General features: G+C 48.8%; 1 long non-coding RNA gene across 1 annotated transcript in view; it reads left to right on the top strand.

Annotated features, from left to right (window-relative positions):
* The first annotated feature begins 208 nt into the window (after positions 1-208).
* The window catches only part of LOC135913998 (uncharacterized), a 188,533-nt gene continuing 173,007 nt past the window's right edge, over positions 209-15,734 (top strand). The window contains exon 1 of the long non-coding RNA XR_010568189.1: positions 209-319. This is a non-coding gene — a long non-coding RNA (uncharacterized lncRNA). The remainder of the gene's footprint in view (positions 320-15,734) is intronic.

The raw sequence follows: 15,734 nt of genomic DNA, 5'->3' as shown, positions 1-15,734 counted from the left end.
AAATCACGTACATTCTCTTCGATACACAATGTAAAGTGACGAATGTTCATCGCTTTCAAATCCTTGCCATTTGAGCCAAATTTTACAGGAATGTGCCGATATGCGAGCGGTGGCGGCGCGACCAGCTGCATGAGCAGCTGGCCCAGGCACGGGTGAGTCCCGCGTTGTGCCCCGGGGCTGACGCCCGGGCTGGGGCTGTGCCTTCCTACGCTGCCATTGTCCGAGGGGGTGCGCCTCTAGTCCTAGGGGTGCCTGTTGGTGATGGATCCGCTGCTGCTGCGATGGCCTCGGCTGAGGGAGTCATCGAAGCCCCCGTCAGGTGAGACCATGCACATGTTATGTTTTTAACACCTGTCGTTCCCACCTCCACCACCGCTCAGGACCTTAACTCTGCAATAAAAGCGCACATCGGTCCAGTCAAAGAACAACTAGGTGACATCACTATTCGAAAGACACCGCATGGACTGACAACTTTATCGAATGAAAAGACCTCAATGGACAGGCTTAAGGCTGCCCTCGAAAGAAACCCTGTGACCAACACCACCATGTCAATCCGATTACCACAAAAACGGAAACCTCCTATTGAGCAAACGGGGGTAGATCCCGACATCCCTGCCTCCAATCTGCTAGCGCAACTTAACGCTCGCAGTCCTGGTTTGGATCTAGGCATTTCATTGTGCTCCATGCGCGTATCCTTTAAGGTGCGCTCGGGCAACTTCTCCCACGTGCTGGAAGTTAATCTCCAGCGTTAATCTCCTGAGCCGCGGGCGTGTTATGGTGGACTGGACATCAGCAGCTGTGGTTGAGGACCTCCATGTCCCCACCGGTACTTTGTGCGACCTATGGCCACCCTCGCCACGCCTGCCCAGTGCGACAGCAGGAGGCTGTGGCCGTCTGCACGCGCTGCGCGGGCCCGTATCTCGGCGCACAGTGCACTGTTCGCTTGGACGATGCAGCGGTGTGCTGCAACGAATGCCGAAAGGCTGGACTAACAAGCTCACACCCCCCTGGAGACCGCCTCTGTCCTCTTTTAGTGAACCGGATAGCCCGCTTGAGGGCTAGAACTGATTATGGGTAATGCCCCCACACTGCTGCTGGAGCGGTGCGCGTCGGCCTCAGTGCGGTGGATGGTAGGTCGCGTGCTCGCGCAGATTGGTGGATGTGACCACTGGGCTCGAGTGTGCGCCTGGAGTTGACGCGCGCCGTCCTCTATCTCAGGCGAGTTCATTTGTTTTTTCTCCATGATTCTCCATTTATGGTCTCCTGCGTTAATTGCTTTCTCCCCAATTGCTTCTCCTCACTCCTTTTTCTTTGCTCTCCCCTGCCTATTATCATGCTCGGTGCCTCTTCGCACTTCCTGCCCGCCTTTCCTTCTTTGGCATTCTGTCGGCATTTGTGCGACCTCCTCCATGAGGTCTATGCGTACGAGGAAACACGCCCATGGCTCTTTAACGCGACCCGTTGGCTCTCGGGCACGTGCTTGCGACCGGTATTCTAGCGGCCAGTCTTTCCGCCCCGGCATCAAAGGTTTTTAATCGAATATGGCTAAGACGCATACCCTTGAGTTCATACAGGCCAACATCGACCACACCAGGGATGCGATGAATCTGTTGGTTGACCACATGGATTGGGGTGGGTTTTCGTTTGCCATCGTCTCGGAGCCGCACATCCGAGATGGCAAAATTGCCAACTTACCACCTACTATAACTTCTTTCAACGCCCCGGTGAATCCGCACGTAATGCTGCTGGCACGAGCTCACAGTGTTGACTTGTTCCCGGTATATATATCGCAGCACGTAGTTGCGGTCAGCTGTGCTTGCCCGGGGCAGGATTTCATCCTAGTGACGACATATGCGCCTCCGCATCGACCTATAGACCCCATCTTAGACAAGCTCGGGCAATGTTTCTCGCAGCATTCATCTCAGAAATTTGTTCTGGCTCGAGACGTTAACGCGAAGCATGAACTCTGGGGCCCGTAGCTGGCGCCAGGGGGGGCGTCTAGCTGGCAAGTTTTGCCAGCGGCAATGGTCTTCACATCCTGAACAACCCCACATCTGCCCCTACCTTCAACATGCCTTACGCCAGTTCGTGGATTGACGTCACGATGCTGTCCATACTTTGGCCCGGAAGGGGTACACTAGGGCAGTATCGGAAGCGTACACGCTCTCGGGTGACACATATATTGAATTTTCTCTCTGTGCGACTCCCGGTATAACCGTAAAGTGTCTGACGACTTATGCGCAACGCGGGATGCTGAATGCCCTGCAGAGCTCCGCTGGGTTCGCACGGGTAATTTGCTGTGCCTTTTCCACGAACCTTTCGCTGGACATGGTACTCGCGCAATTCTACCGTATCCACGATGCGCTTTCTCGAAAGAACATGGGTGTATTACGACAACGGGGTGAGCGGGCCAACGCGTGGTGGACCCCGCAGTTGCGGGAGGAGCGGGCAAGAGTGCGCGCGATGTGACGCCGGGCTCAGCGAGCACGGGACCCTGCGCTACGAACGTTTCTCAGCCGGCAATATGCCAACGCCTTCGCGGTCTACAAAGACCACATTCGAATCGCGAAAGACATCTTCGAAAATAATGTCTGTCGAGACCTCACTGCAAAACACCTATTTGGCAAACCGTTTAAGCTGGCTTTTGGCGAACACGTCGCACCGACACCCCTTCCCCCATTCGCTGTCTCTCCAGAAGGATCGACTGTCTCCATTCTTGACTCCGCCGCGTTGCTCTTGCGTTAGCACGTGGCGACTGACAATCCGACCTCTGACGGCGAGTTCCACCAGCGCCTGCGACAGCTCACCACTTGTTCATATCCTTGGCACTGCAAGGACCGTCCCTTCAGCATGGCAGAGATCGAAGATGCCATCTCGCTAGGAAACCGTCGTGCAGCGCCGAGGCCCGATGGCCTTACAGGCATGCTGGTCCGCCAGCTGTTTCAGCAGCATCCCCACTTGTTTCTGTCTGTATTTAACAGTGCTCTCAAACTGGGCCACTTCCCCTCCTGTTGGAAGGCTGGCAGGATAATTCTCACACTGAAGCCTGGTCGTCCCCCTCACCTACCATCCGCATACAGGCCCCTTGTCATGAACTCGCTTTCTGGCAAGGTCCCCGAACGCCTAATAAATGCCTGGCTATACCATTTCCTGCACTCTAACAATCTTCTTCATCCCCACCAGTTTGGATTTACACATGCTCGTGGTGCCCTTCAGGTGCTCTACGCATTACGTGAGAGGCTGTGCGCCCAGAAATCCACCAAGACTCCAGCCGTCTTGATCTCACGAGGCTCACGAGCGTGTGGCACGACGCGGTTCTCTTCTTTTTCAAACCACCGCTGCCCTGTGAACCTCTACAACCTGCTCCAGTTCTTTCTGACAGGGCGAACTGTTGTCTATCGTTCGAACGCGGGTGAGGTGACTGCACGCTCGTCGATTGGCACCCCTCAGTGATCGCCGGTCAGCCCTCTATTATGGAACGCAGTCATCCGTTGGCTTCTAGATCTCGACCTTTCCGAGGGAGCACACGTACAGGCCTATGCGGGCGACACCATTCTCCCCATTACTGGCACGTCGCGTTTGCAACTGCAGGCCTTGGCGGAATCGGTCCTTACCTTGGTCTATAATTGGTCTCGACAGAACAAGGACCAAATCAGTCACCCAAAATCTTTCTTTGTATTTTTTAACAATGGCCATATTGGAACATCAAAGCCGCGGCCGTCCATCTGATTGGATGGCGCTTTCTTGCAGTGCAAAGATCGCATCAAGCTCCTTGGTGCGGTCTTTGACGATAAACTTAACTTCTTTGCCAACGTTGACTATATTAAATATAAATCAGACGTATTGGCTGTTCGATTACTTAATTTTATCCGTTTACATCACACGCTTCCTCCGGCAATTATTCGCCGACTATACCCACAGGTCCTGCTGTCTGCAGTTGCATACGCGTCCCCAGTTTGGTCGCCTCCCTTTCCATCCACCCACCTTACCACGCGTGTCCTCTCTGCCCAGCGGCCCCTTCTTGTAGCCATGACCGGCGCTTACCATACGACGCGCACGTCGGCACTTCATGTGTTAGCCAACTGTCCTCCCCTTACTCTGGAGCTGGATCCATTGGCGGCATAGTTGTCCCTATTTACACTTCGACAGGTGACTTTATGGGGTTGAAACTTTTCCTCCGCACTTACTCGTCTTCCCCTGTGCCCCGTTGAAGGAGCACCCTAGTGAGCGTGTCTGGTTCCCCTGCACGCGCCTCACCCCTGCACAGGCAAACAAGCTTTCCCGGGCTCCTGTCTGTCATGTTTACACGGACGGTGCCTCCACCACGCCTGCGGCGGGCGCCGCGTTTGTAGCCTTTGATCGGGGTGGTCTTGTCGTCCGCGTAGGCAAATACCAGGTTGTTAACGCTTCTAGCGCATTCGGCACTGAGCTGTCTGCATTTGAGGGGGCGCTGACATATATAGCTACCCTGCGCCACCCAGTCTACCTGTACACCGACTGTCTGTCGCTTTTGGTGGTCCTGTCACGGTTGCGCAGTGCGGGGGAGCAGATAAGGCGGGTCAGGATTGTGCTGCGTTTCCTGGCAAGAAACGGACCTGGTGTCCTGTTATTTCACGTACCAGGGCACCGGGGTGTGCTGGGCAACGAGCTTGCCGACACCGCTGTTTCGTCTGCGTGCACTACAGGAGCATGTCGCACGAGCGCTCACTCCATCCGATCGATCAGAAAACGGTTTTTTGGGATAGCCGCGAACCAGTGGCCCAAATACTGGCAATGGGAGGGGCAGGGCACCTGCCTCTACGCTTTGGCGCCCAGTGTTCACTCAATTCCTATTTAATCATCATCATCATCATCATCATCATCATCATCATCAGCCTGGTTACGCTTACTGCAGGGCAAAGGCATCTCCCATACTTCTCCAACAACCCCGGTCATGTACTAATTGTGGCCATGTCGTCCCTGCAAACTTCTTAATCGCATCCACCCACCTAACTTTCTGCCGCCCCTGCTACGCTTCCCTTCCCTTGGAATCCAGTCTGTAACCATTAATGACCATCGCTTTTCTTCCCTTTACATTACATGTCCTGCCCATGCCCATATCTTTTTCTTGATTTCAAATAAGACGTCATTAACTCGCGTTTGTTCCCTCACCCAATCTGATCTTTTCTTATCCCTTAACGTTACACCCATCATTCGTTTTCCATTGCTCGTTGCGTCGTCCTCAATTTCAGTAGAACCCTTTTCGTAAGCCTCCAGGTTTCGGCCCCGTAGGTGACTACTGGTAAGACACAGCTCGTATACACTTTTCTATGTAGGTGTACTGGCTACCTGCTGTTCATGATCTGAGAATGCCTGCCAAACGCACCCCAGCGCATTCTTATTCTTCTGATTATTTCCGTCTCATGATTCGGATCCGCCGTCACTACCTGCCCTAAGTAGATGTGTTCCCTTACCACTTCCAGTGCCTCGCTACCTATTGTAAATTGCTGTTATCTTCCGAGACTGTAAAACATTACTTTAGTTTTCTGCAGATTAATTTTTAGACCCACTCTTCTGCTTTGGCTCTCCAGGTTAGTAAGCATGCATTGCGATTGGTCTGCTGAGTTACTAAGCAAGGCAGTATCATCAGCGAATCGGAAGTTACTAAGGTATTCTCCATTACCTTTTATCCCCAATTCTTCCCAATCCAGCTCTCTGAATACCTCCTGTAAACACGCTGTGAATAGCATTGGAGACATCATATCTCCCTGCCTGACGCCTTTCTTTATTGGGATTTTGTTGCTTTCTTTATTGAGGACTATGGTGGCAGTCGAACCGCTATAGATATCTTTCACTATTTTTACATACGGCTCGTCTACACCCTGATTCCGTAATGCCTCCATGACTGCTGAGGTTTCGACAGAATCAAACGCTTTCTCGTTCCTATTTGGTTCCCTCCAAACCGCTTACTCGTTCACCTCTTCGCAGCACATGAGCACTTTCCTTATTATTTGCACCGATTTCATCAAAATGCCACAAATCTGTGTACCTGTGGAGCGGAGTGCGAGGGAGCGGAGCACTTTTTTACTACGTGGCCACGTACTGCGGCGTTAGTGGCACAAATGTGCACTTACACCCGGATCGAGCATGTGACGCCGGCAGTGTACCTTGCTATGCTACAAAGTAAACGACACCGCGCATTGGTATTACAGTTAGCCCATGCCATTGTACACTCTGTGCTGGCACAACCCACCACTATCACCTTTCCGAATGGCTCATAACTCCCCTTGTTCTCTCATGGCTTCTGTCTCTCTCCTCGCTCTTTCACGCTTTCATATTACTTTTGCATATCTGTTCGTGCCATTAGCTCCTTACATGCCTACTGTGGTGGGGTCTATACCCCGTTGCCTATGGTCCTAACTGCATGCTCCATCTACATTGCCTCCCTTCCCATCAACTTCACATCTCTTTCTATCACTCTGCTGCTGCATAACTTACTGCCTTCAGACCCACAAAGCATGCACCATTTACATTTGCCTGCTCGGTGACCATCCCGGGCATGTATAATCTAGAGCTTTCAGGTCATCACGAGATGCTGCTGCTCTCGGTCTACCATGGACCCAGCCTCCTTCCCCGCTGCTATGCGATGTACCTGGACCCCAGCAGCAGGATGGGTGCACATAGATCTGTCACCTGGCCAGAAGATGCACAACCAACGGAAGATGAATAGCCACTTAAAATATCGCATCTTTATGCAATAAAGCTGCAGCATCCAAATGACAGCGCATCACTGCCGGAGCCTAAGGCTCAATATAACATACAGGAGCACGTTACTTGGTAGACCCGAGCTGCTAATCTTGCTGACTTGCTCCCTCCTCCTATACTTCCCAAATTATACCACTGGCTTCTGCTCCGAAAATTTTTTCTTACCTTAATGGCTTTTGTATCCAAATTTATTCTGGACTATCATTCGTGATCACCACTGAATATTTTATATTTTGATTGGCGTCTAAGCCCTTTATACCTCATGGTGGTGTGGTGCTCGCCCCCTATTTTATGTACTTTTTGCACTGGGGGAAACAGCTAAGCCTGAGGCAGAAGCACCGCAACTCGCCTTTTTTTGCCCAGGGCGTGAAGACCAAGTATTGAAGTATGCGCCTGCCGGCTTCGGTCATAGAGAGCCACTCCAGCTGGGCGGTCCGTTGCGCTTCCGCAATTTCTTCGAGAGTATTGTGTACCCCCATGCTCACGAGCTTGTTTGTGTTCGTACACTCAAATGGTCCGAGCGCCGCCTTGTAAGCTCGGCGTATCAAGGTGTTGATCTTATTCTTTTCACACTGCATCCTGTTGTGGAAGGCTTCAACGTAGGTGACGTGGCTGATTACGAAGGTGTGCACAAGCCGAATCAAGCTTTCCTCCTTCACCCAGCCTTGCGGTTGGCGACCCGTGTGATGACACGTATTGCGTTGGTAATCTTGGCTGTCAGGCGGGAAATGGTCTCGCCGTTGCCGCATCGCTTGTCTATAACCATGCCGAGCACCCGGATTTTGTCCACCTTCGGGATCACTTGGCCGTTCGTCGTCACGATCTTGATGGCCTCGTAATCCCACGGTTCACTCTTGCTACGTCTGACGTACTTCGGTGGTAAAACCAGCAGTTCTGACTTGCTCTGTGAGCAGATTAAACCCGAACCGTTCAGCTGGTATTCGACCGCGTCGACGGCTTCTTCCAGCGTGCTCTTAATGTGACCATCGCTGCCTCCCGGAACCCACAGCGTGATGTCATCGGCGTAGATGGTGTGCCGGACACTCTCGACGCGAGAGAGTCCCTTGGACACCGCGATCATAACGACGTTGATTAACAACGGCGAGATGACCGAGCCCTGGGGAGTCCCGGCACTGCCGAGCCTCTCCTCTTGGAGCCGTAGATCGCAGGCGCAGAGCTCGTTAGCCCGCCCCGTCAGAAAGTCCTTGATGTAATTGTACGTTCTTGCGTACATGTTGCGTCCTGACACCTGGGCAAGTATCGCAGAGTGCTTCAGCTTGTTGAAGGCGCTCTGCAGGTCCAGCCCCAGAATGGCATTGTTGTCTTTCGTTAGGGTGTCATCGTCAATGATATCTTTCTTCAACAGAATCATCGCGTCTTGGGTGCCGAGGGAGCGCCGAAACCCGATTATCGTGGTGGGGTATAGTCCCGAATTCTCCAGGTAATCCTGCCACGTACGCATGAGGACGTGCTCCAATACATTGCCCAAGCAGGACGTGAGTGAGATGGGCCGGAGGTTGTCCGTGTTCGGCGACTTGCCTGGTTTGGGGATGAGCATGGTCTTCCACTGCTGTGGAGGTGATCCCGCTCTCTAGCACTTATTCCAATCTCCTGATGTCAAATTTACGTAACCACCAACGCAAACATCGGGCTGTGGCCCACATAGTTTTCTAAATAGTTCAAGAAAATGTTTTCCTCTTCTATAGGAGAGATAACTTTCCTTTGAAAACAAATATCATTGCCTACATGAATGGTTTTTCTGTTCCTGTGGGTGGGCAGCGCAACCCGGACGAAGGACGAAAGGAAGTACACAACACGAGTGCAGACTAACAACTTGTTTATTATTTCAGACAACGGACTATGACCTGTTTGACTCACAGAAGGCGAAGAACACGCTCAAGTGGTGAGGGTTTCGTTGGGGCAGGGACAGCCTAGCGAAAATAGATTACCGAATGAAGAGGGTGGTGCCGGCGCGTGCGATTGATACGTTTCCCCTTACTTAGCTTGCGATGGCTGGTATAAAATTGCGGCACCGTGCAACAGAAGGTTAAGAATGCCTCTAAAACGGATACTCGGCAAAGAAGTGTTCATATAGCCAAGTCGTATACGTGCCAAAGTGGCTCCATAACGTTGTACTGCAACGCAAAAAGTTTTAACGTACGAAAAATAAACCTGTGCTCTGCGGCAGGTGCGAGTGGACAGTACTTGAGCGATCGTTGGGAAGTCATCTTCTATTCCTTTCGGAACAGAATGTTGTCCGGCATAAAAATGCATCTTTAACGCGTACACGTCTGATTGACGCGGTGAGTTCTCGTGGTTTTATGACGTGGCGCTGCTGGCAGATGAAATTGGTACAGCCCGAGAACATTTGTACACTAGCTGGGTGCTGATGGCACAAAGGCTTCAAATGAGAAATAAGTAATATTCTTTTGTTTGGTCTAGTCATGCATAATCAGTGTGTACACGTCACTCGGATGGGAAGCTATCACGGTTTCCATGACGGCAAGCGTGACGGACAGACTAAATGCAGGTGGAGCTAACATTTTTTTTACCAATTGTGTGTTGCTGACAGCAGAATTGGAGTAGAATACTTGGGAATAGTTTTGCGTTATAGCGACCTAGGTACCATCTGTCGTTTCACTGTGTTATTCAGTACAGAACAGAGCTTGCGACAGGCACATGAGTAAGTATACGTCAAAGCACGCTTCATAATCGTATAGGCCGATTCATCATACAACTGTTACCCTTGGTTTGAGCAATTTGTCTGCAGGAGCAGCAGCAGCGGCAGGGGCGGCAGACCCATAAAGTGCGTGAAAACAACACATGCAGAAGCGCAGAGAAACACACATGCAATGGGAGCATTAAATTTTTGTTGGATATTTTGTTATAAAAGTTGGTAGACTCGGGGATAATATGTTTAAGTGTTGAGTGAGAAGCGATATTTAAAAAAGAGCAATACGGCTTTCTTGCAAGTAGCAGGTGGACATGCAATATATTCATACATGTTTTACAACAACCGAATAAGAATACCTTACATGAGCTAGAAATGATTAGTCATTTAGTTAAACCAGAAAAGTAATAGCTCAAAGTGTTGCGCTCAACGATCCATATATCCGAGCTGCCTACAATATTTATACAAGAACAAAGCAGCTCTTAGAACATAAAATTTATATAGATTTTAATTGGAAAATACAGGTCATTGTGTTCAAGTGCTCAAAAGGCCCTCCACTTTGCTTGGAATATACCAAACTAAACAATAATTAACAATATTCGTAATAGGTTTCACAATAGGTTAGGTATTACACATAGAATCTGCTGTGGAAGATATCTAACTGCTGCGCCAGCATTTTCTACTAATAAAGGCTGTTCTCGTGTCGCATGGCACTGTGTTTGTTATAATTGTGAGGAACACCGCGAAATGATCGTGCAAAGGAGAAGCGCGGTTGTCACACGAAAATGATAACTTAGACAAGCATGAAACAACAGAGACGCGAGTAGCAGCAATGTTCACTCGTGTTATATGATGGTGCGTTTGGATGATGCCGCTGCTTCGTGGAAGGCCACTGTCCGATGCGTGCTGTAGTGCGGGACATAATTGAACAGTATCACGTTTGGTAGACTTCGTACGTAGACGTAGTGGATGACATTTCCTCTTCTCGGTGCTAACCATTATCAACCGTGATCAACCATACTGCGGCGGCTGCTGCCCATGGCGCGGCCACGTGAATTCTATCTGGAAAGCGATCTGCGATGAGGACACAGTTCGGGGAGTATTGTTATCTTCATGTGTGCTCTCTTCTTGCCGTTTAGTAGGCGTTGATGCGACAGGCAGCGCGAAAGTCGATTCGCTCGCTCTTCCGGGCCATATATTGAAAGCCATCGCAATACGTGACGGACGGACGGATGTACTGGTTTCCTCTTTGGGTACTGATCTGCTGCTCACGTGTTTCCGTTAAAGCCTCAGCTGACAATTCAGGACAGTCTGTCGGTCATCGCGCGCCATGTAGGGACGTTGTATATATGGATCTTCACGTAAACAGTCTGAAGTTAGTGCCATGTGTTATCGTTTTTATGTCTATCCTTGCCATTGTAGCGCTACTTCGGATCCCCCTGAAAGCTAAAGAACCCTGCACGCCAAAGGAAACTTCATCGACCTACCCGGCGGGTACCTGTTTGCGATAATTACCAAATACGATGGACACATACCCTAAAATCAGGGACGGCAGCTTGTAGAAAAGAATTTGGTATTAAAACGTATGAGCCAAATTTAAATGCAGAAGCCACTTGTTGAAGATAGCATTTTGCAGTGCGCCATGGAATTATCTAGCAAAAAATATTTAACCTCAGAAAGCTTACAAACTTCGGTCTTCGATATCTTCCCGGCCTTGCGTAGCACAAACCTTAAATCACAAGTGAACAGAGAAAAACTTTCAACAGTCCTGGACACCGTGGATTCCGGGAAAGAACAAACTGGATCAAAGTTGAATTTCGGAGCTGAAGTGAACTTTGATATTATTTTACATTTTGTTTATGCACACAACATTAGCATTTAATGTTATGGGAGTCAGCACAACTCATCCACTAAAGTTTGAACTAACATTTTATAACAAAGTAAACAGCGCTTCACTCATAGCTGACCAGCAGGAGTCACCGGGTGTATTATTCGTTAAATCAAGCTGTTTGCGCAGAAAGAATGAACGCACAGTCTGGGAAGAGAGATGAGGATAAATGTTCGTAGAGACAGATCAGAAATTGGGCTTGCGGCGTCTTTTCAGCTACATTCCTACGCCATCGCCGTCAAGGTGACATGGCCCGTCCTCAGCTTTAATATAATCGATATGGAGAAGTAAATTTAAGCTTGGTCCAGCAGAAGTAATGGGAACGAAACTCAAGCCCCTGTCTTAATTACTTGATAAACCACTAACGAAAATGAAAAATGCCTCTAATGCTTGGAAATGCGAGAACTTTTGCAGTTCGCCATTCTATTATGTCTATCCTTTGCCTGGAGCATCTTACTTGTGGCAAAATGTTTTGAATATCACTGCTTTCGGCTTAATATTTATTTATTTTATTTATTTCAAGATTACTGCCAGCCTCTGGTTAGAGGCCTTAAGCAGGAGTGGTTATATACATCACGAACAAGACTGAGCACAGGGTGTGAAACGTGAGCAAAATGAGATAGCACTGAATTTGAAAATATAAGCAGCGTGTCATTTGCGAAAACATAGCAATTAGCGGTAATAATGTGAAATTATTCCAGAAGAAAAGGTAAACTGCTCTTAGTGCCAAGTTGTCAAACACTTCAGAGACAGAGAAACTAAACTAGAATAATATATGTATACTAGTGCAGCAACATCAAACTGGTTTTGCGGAAAAACCGGTTATCCGGTTATTCGATTCGCCGGTTATTCGAACTTGAAAACCGGATAACCGGAGTGACCGGTTATTCGGTTGGTTATCCGGTTATTAGTAACCGGATATTCGGATAGCCGGATATTCGAATACCCTGGTATTTGTGCGTCTGCACAAATTACCTTTTTCTCTCTTCTGTGATTCTTTTGTGGTTATTTTTGCAACCGCTCGCGCGAGCCTGATTTCCTGTCTCGTTCCTCACTTTCGTTCTTTAAATTTATCTTTCCGAATTGCTGTGCTCTCTAAAATGGTACCACATGTTGTCCGCCTGAACTTATTCCAAGCGCCAGCTATATTATTCTAAGCGTAAGTCAATTTAATCACAGCGCCATATAATATATTCTACGCGCCATGTATTTTAATCCTAACGCCCGTGAATTAATCCCAAGATGCTTTTGCGGAAGTGTTATATCAGTTCAAAATAATAGCGAAATCTTGTAATTTTGCGCCGACCAAGCAAAACTGAAGGGCTTTCTTGTAGAGCATTCTCGTCGGACTAATGAAATGCCTTTCCCGCGCGATATATCATCGAAATATCGCAGAGATATGGACATTAAATTACTGCCGTTAATAGGCTCATGCAAAACGTACCTCTTTGATGGCTTTGCTGACATGCATTGAAACAAAGGGGCATCCGGCAACAAACGGGTGATTCCTAAGTTGATAAAAACAGCTGAAAAGAGCGTCACGTGACCTCTCATCATTTTGTTTTTTACAAGGCCCGTTGACATGGATATCAAATTGAACGAGCTTCTACAAAGTTTGCGATTATAACCAAGAAACGCATCTGAGATGACATGGATGGATGGATGGATCGATGCGAAACTTTAATAATGTCCTGAGGTACGCGACTCAGCGCGCTGCGGGCCGCTCCCACGTTGGTACAATCAGGCGTTGACATGGAAGAAGGTGTTACAGGATCTCACGTAATATTCGCCGTCATATTCCTGATTGTCATTCATACTGACATGGATATCAAATGATCGGGCTTCGAAGCAGCTCTCTGATAGTACCCGCGAAGGGTGCGCTAGACCACGTGGTGAAGGATGTGACGTGACCTTGCGTAACTTTGGGAAGCCCAAATGCAACTCACAAACACAGTGAGATGAGTGTCAAATGAACGGCAACCGCGAATGCTATGCGATGCTACGCATGTAGCGAACGTTGAATCACGTGATAGACGCTGTCATGTGACCTCACGTATATTCGCTGGCCCTTGCGTGATTCCCAATCACACTGATGTGGATATAAAACGATCGGGCTTCGAACAAGGTTAGCGATGGCACGCTCCTCGCATACGTAATACCTTGTGAAAAATAGTCACGTGACATCAGGCGACTTTAGCCAGGCTATGGGCAATTACCAACCACGCCGACATGGATATCAAATGAATGGGATTCACGAAAGCTACGCGGTGATACCCACGTAGCGCAATTCAAATCAAGTGGTGAAGGGTGTAACGTGACCTCACCTATCTTCCGCCGGACAATGCGTGATTCCCAGCCATACTGACATGGATGTCAAACGATCGGCCTTCGAATAAGGTTTCCGATGGTAAGCACTTCGCGTACTTCAGACCACGTGGAAAAGAGTCACGTGACATCACGTAACTTTAGCCAGCCTGTGACCAATTGCCAACCATACCGACATGGATATCAAACGAACGGGGAAATCAAAAGCTACGCACTGGTGTACACGTAGTTAGCGTAAAATCACGTGGTAAAGGGTGTCACGCGATCTCAGCTATCTTTCGTCGGCCAATGCGTGATTGCCAGCCGTACTTACATGGATGTCAAACGATCGGCCTTCGAATAAGGTTTCGGATGGTACGCATTTCGCGTACATCAGACCAGGTAGAAAAGAGTCACGTGACATCACGTAACTTTAGCCAGACCATGGGTAATTACCAACCATGCCGACATGGATATCGAACTAACGGGGAAATCAAAAGCTATGCGATGGTGTACACGTAGCTAACGTCAAATCACGTGGTACAGGGTGTCACGTGACATCACGTATGTTTCGCTAGCCCATGCATGATTCACAACCAAAATGACAAGGATATCAAACGATTGGGCTTTGACCAAGGTCTGCGATGGTATGTATTTCGTGCACTTCAGATCACGTGGGCGAGAGTCACGTGACATCATGTAAGCTTAACCAGAACATGGTTAATTACCAACCATGCCGACATGGATATCAAACGTGCGGGATTCGCAAAAAGTATGCGACGGTACTAAAGAGCCGAACGTCAAATCACGTGGGAAAGAGCGTCACGTGACCTCACGTATCCTTCGCCAGCCCATGCGCGCGTCCGAACAATACTGACATGGATATCAAACGATCGGGCTTCGAACAAGGTCTGCGATTGTGGGCATATCGCGCACTGCAGACCACGTGGAGGAGAGTTACTGGATATCACGTAACTTTACCGAGACCATGAGTAATTGCCAACCATGCCGACATGGATATCGAACGAGCGAGAATCACAAAAGCTATGCGGTGGTACCTAATTTCCTGTAAATATCCGTTAAACCAGCTATCCGGTTTGACGGATATCGGGAAGCGAATCAGGTGCCGAAAACCGGTTATCCGGTAATCCGGATTTCGAGACACCGATAATCAGGACAACGGGTTTCGGGTGGAAGCAATCAATTTAAGTTGCAACTCTTTTCAAACTACAAAAGAACAAAAAAGATTGCTTTTGGAACTCGAGAGTGGCGCGTAGCTGCTTTATTTTCTTCTCTTTCCGTCGTCTGCTTCCATCGGACGTAAAAGACAGGCTTCTCAATCTGGCTTCTTGTTAACGAATCTCTTTAGCAAGTGGTGCACTAAATTCGGTTGAATCATGTGTAACAGCTTGGAAAAGAGGAGGAAGAGCGCTGGAGAAGTAGCACTGCGTGTTTATGGTGGCAAAGGAGTAGATGTGCCGACCGAGCGTAGTGCACAGCTTCTCCGCATCATGACGAAAAAATGGCGCTGCAGTCAGTGGAATGGCTCTCCTGCACGCGCCGTCGTCCGTACGTAGAGAAGAGCGTCTGTACGCAGGAAATTCAAATGCCTGCTTGAAGATATCGCTGATATGCTTAAAATACCATTATGTCAAGTGCAAGCAAAGCTTTATGGGTATCAGAACGGCAAGTTGGGCCAGTTGGTTGGGATTCATGGTATGGGTTGTAACAGCGCACACAAGACAGGGACAACACATGGCTACATGTACATGGGTACTTGTGATATTTTCAGAAAACACGACGAGCTGAAACATTTTTTTCAGCTTCTATGCAAAAACCTTACAGCTTTAGAGGCTTTGAGCGAGTACGGAGTTATTTTTGAGTTTTAGACTGTGAACTACTGAGATGTTTTTCCTAGATGTCCTACAGCCAACTTTCGTTATATCAAATAAATAAGGTTCAACGTCCAGAATCACATGAGATAGCTATGAGAGACACCGTCGCGGGGCATTGCGGAGTACCCTGATTGTAGTTAGCATCCGCGTCAACCTAAGTACACGAGCGTTTTGTATTCCGAACCGTTCAAGACGGGACCGCTATGGTAGATAAATGAATCCACTACCTCAT

Source organism: Dermacentor albipictus, chromosome 7 (assembly GCF_038994185.2).
Source record: "Dermacentor albipictus isolate Rhodes 1998 colony chromosome 7, USDA_Dalb.pri_finalv2, whole genome shotgun sequence".
Lineage (NCBI taxonomy): Eukaryota > Metazoa > Arthropoda > Arachnida > Ixodida > Ixodidae > Dermacentor > Dermacentor albipictus.
Note: the sequence above shows the minus strand (reverse complement) of the source record. Positions and strands in the feature narration are given on the sequence as shown.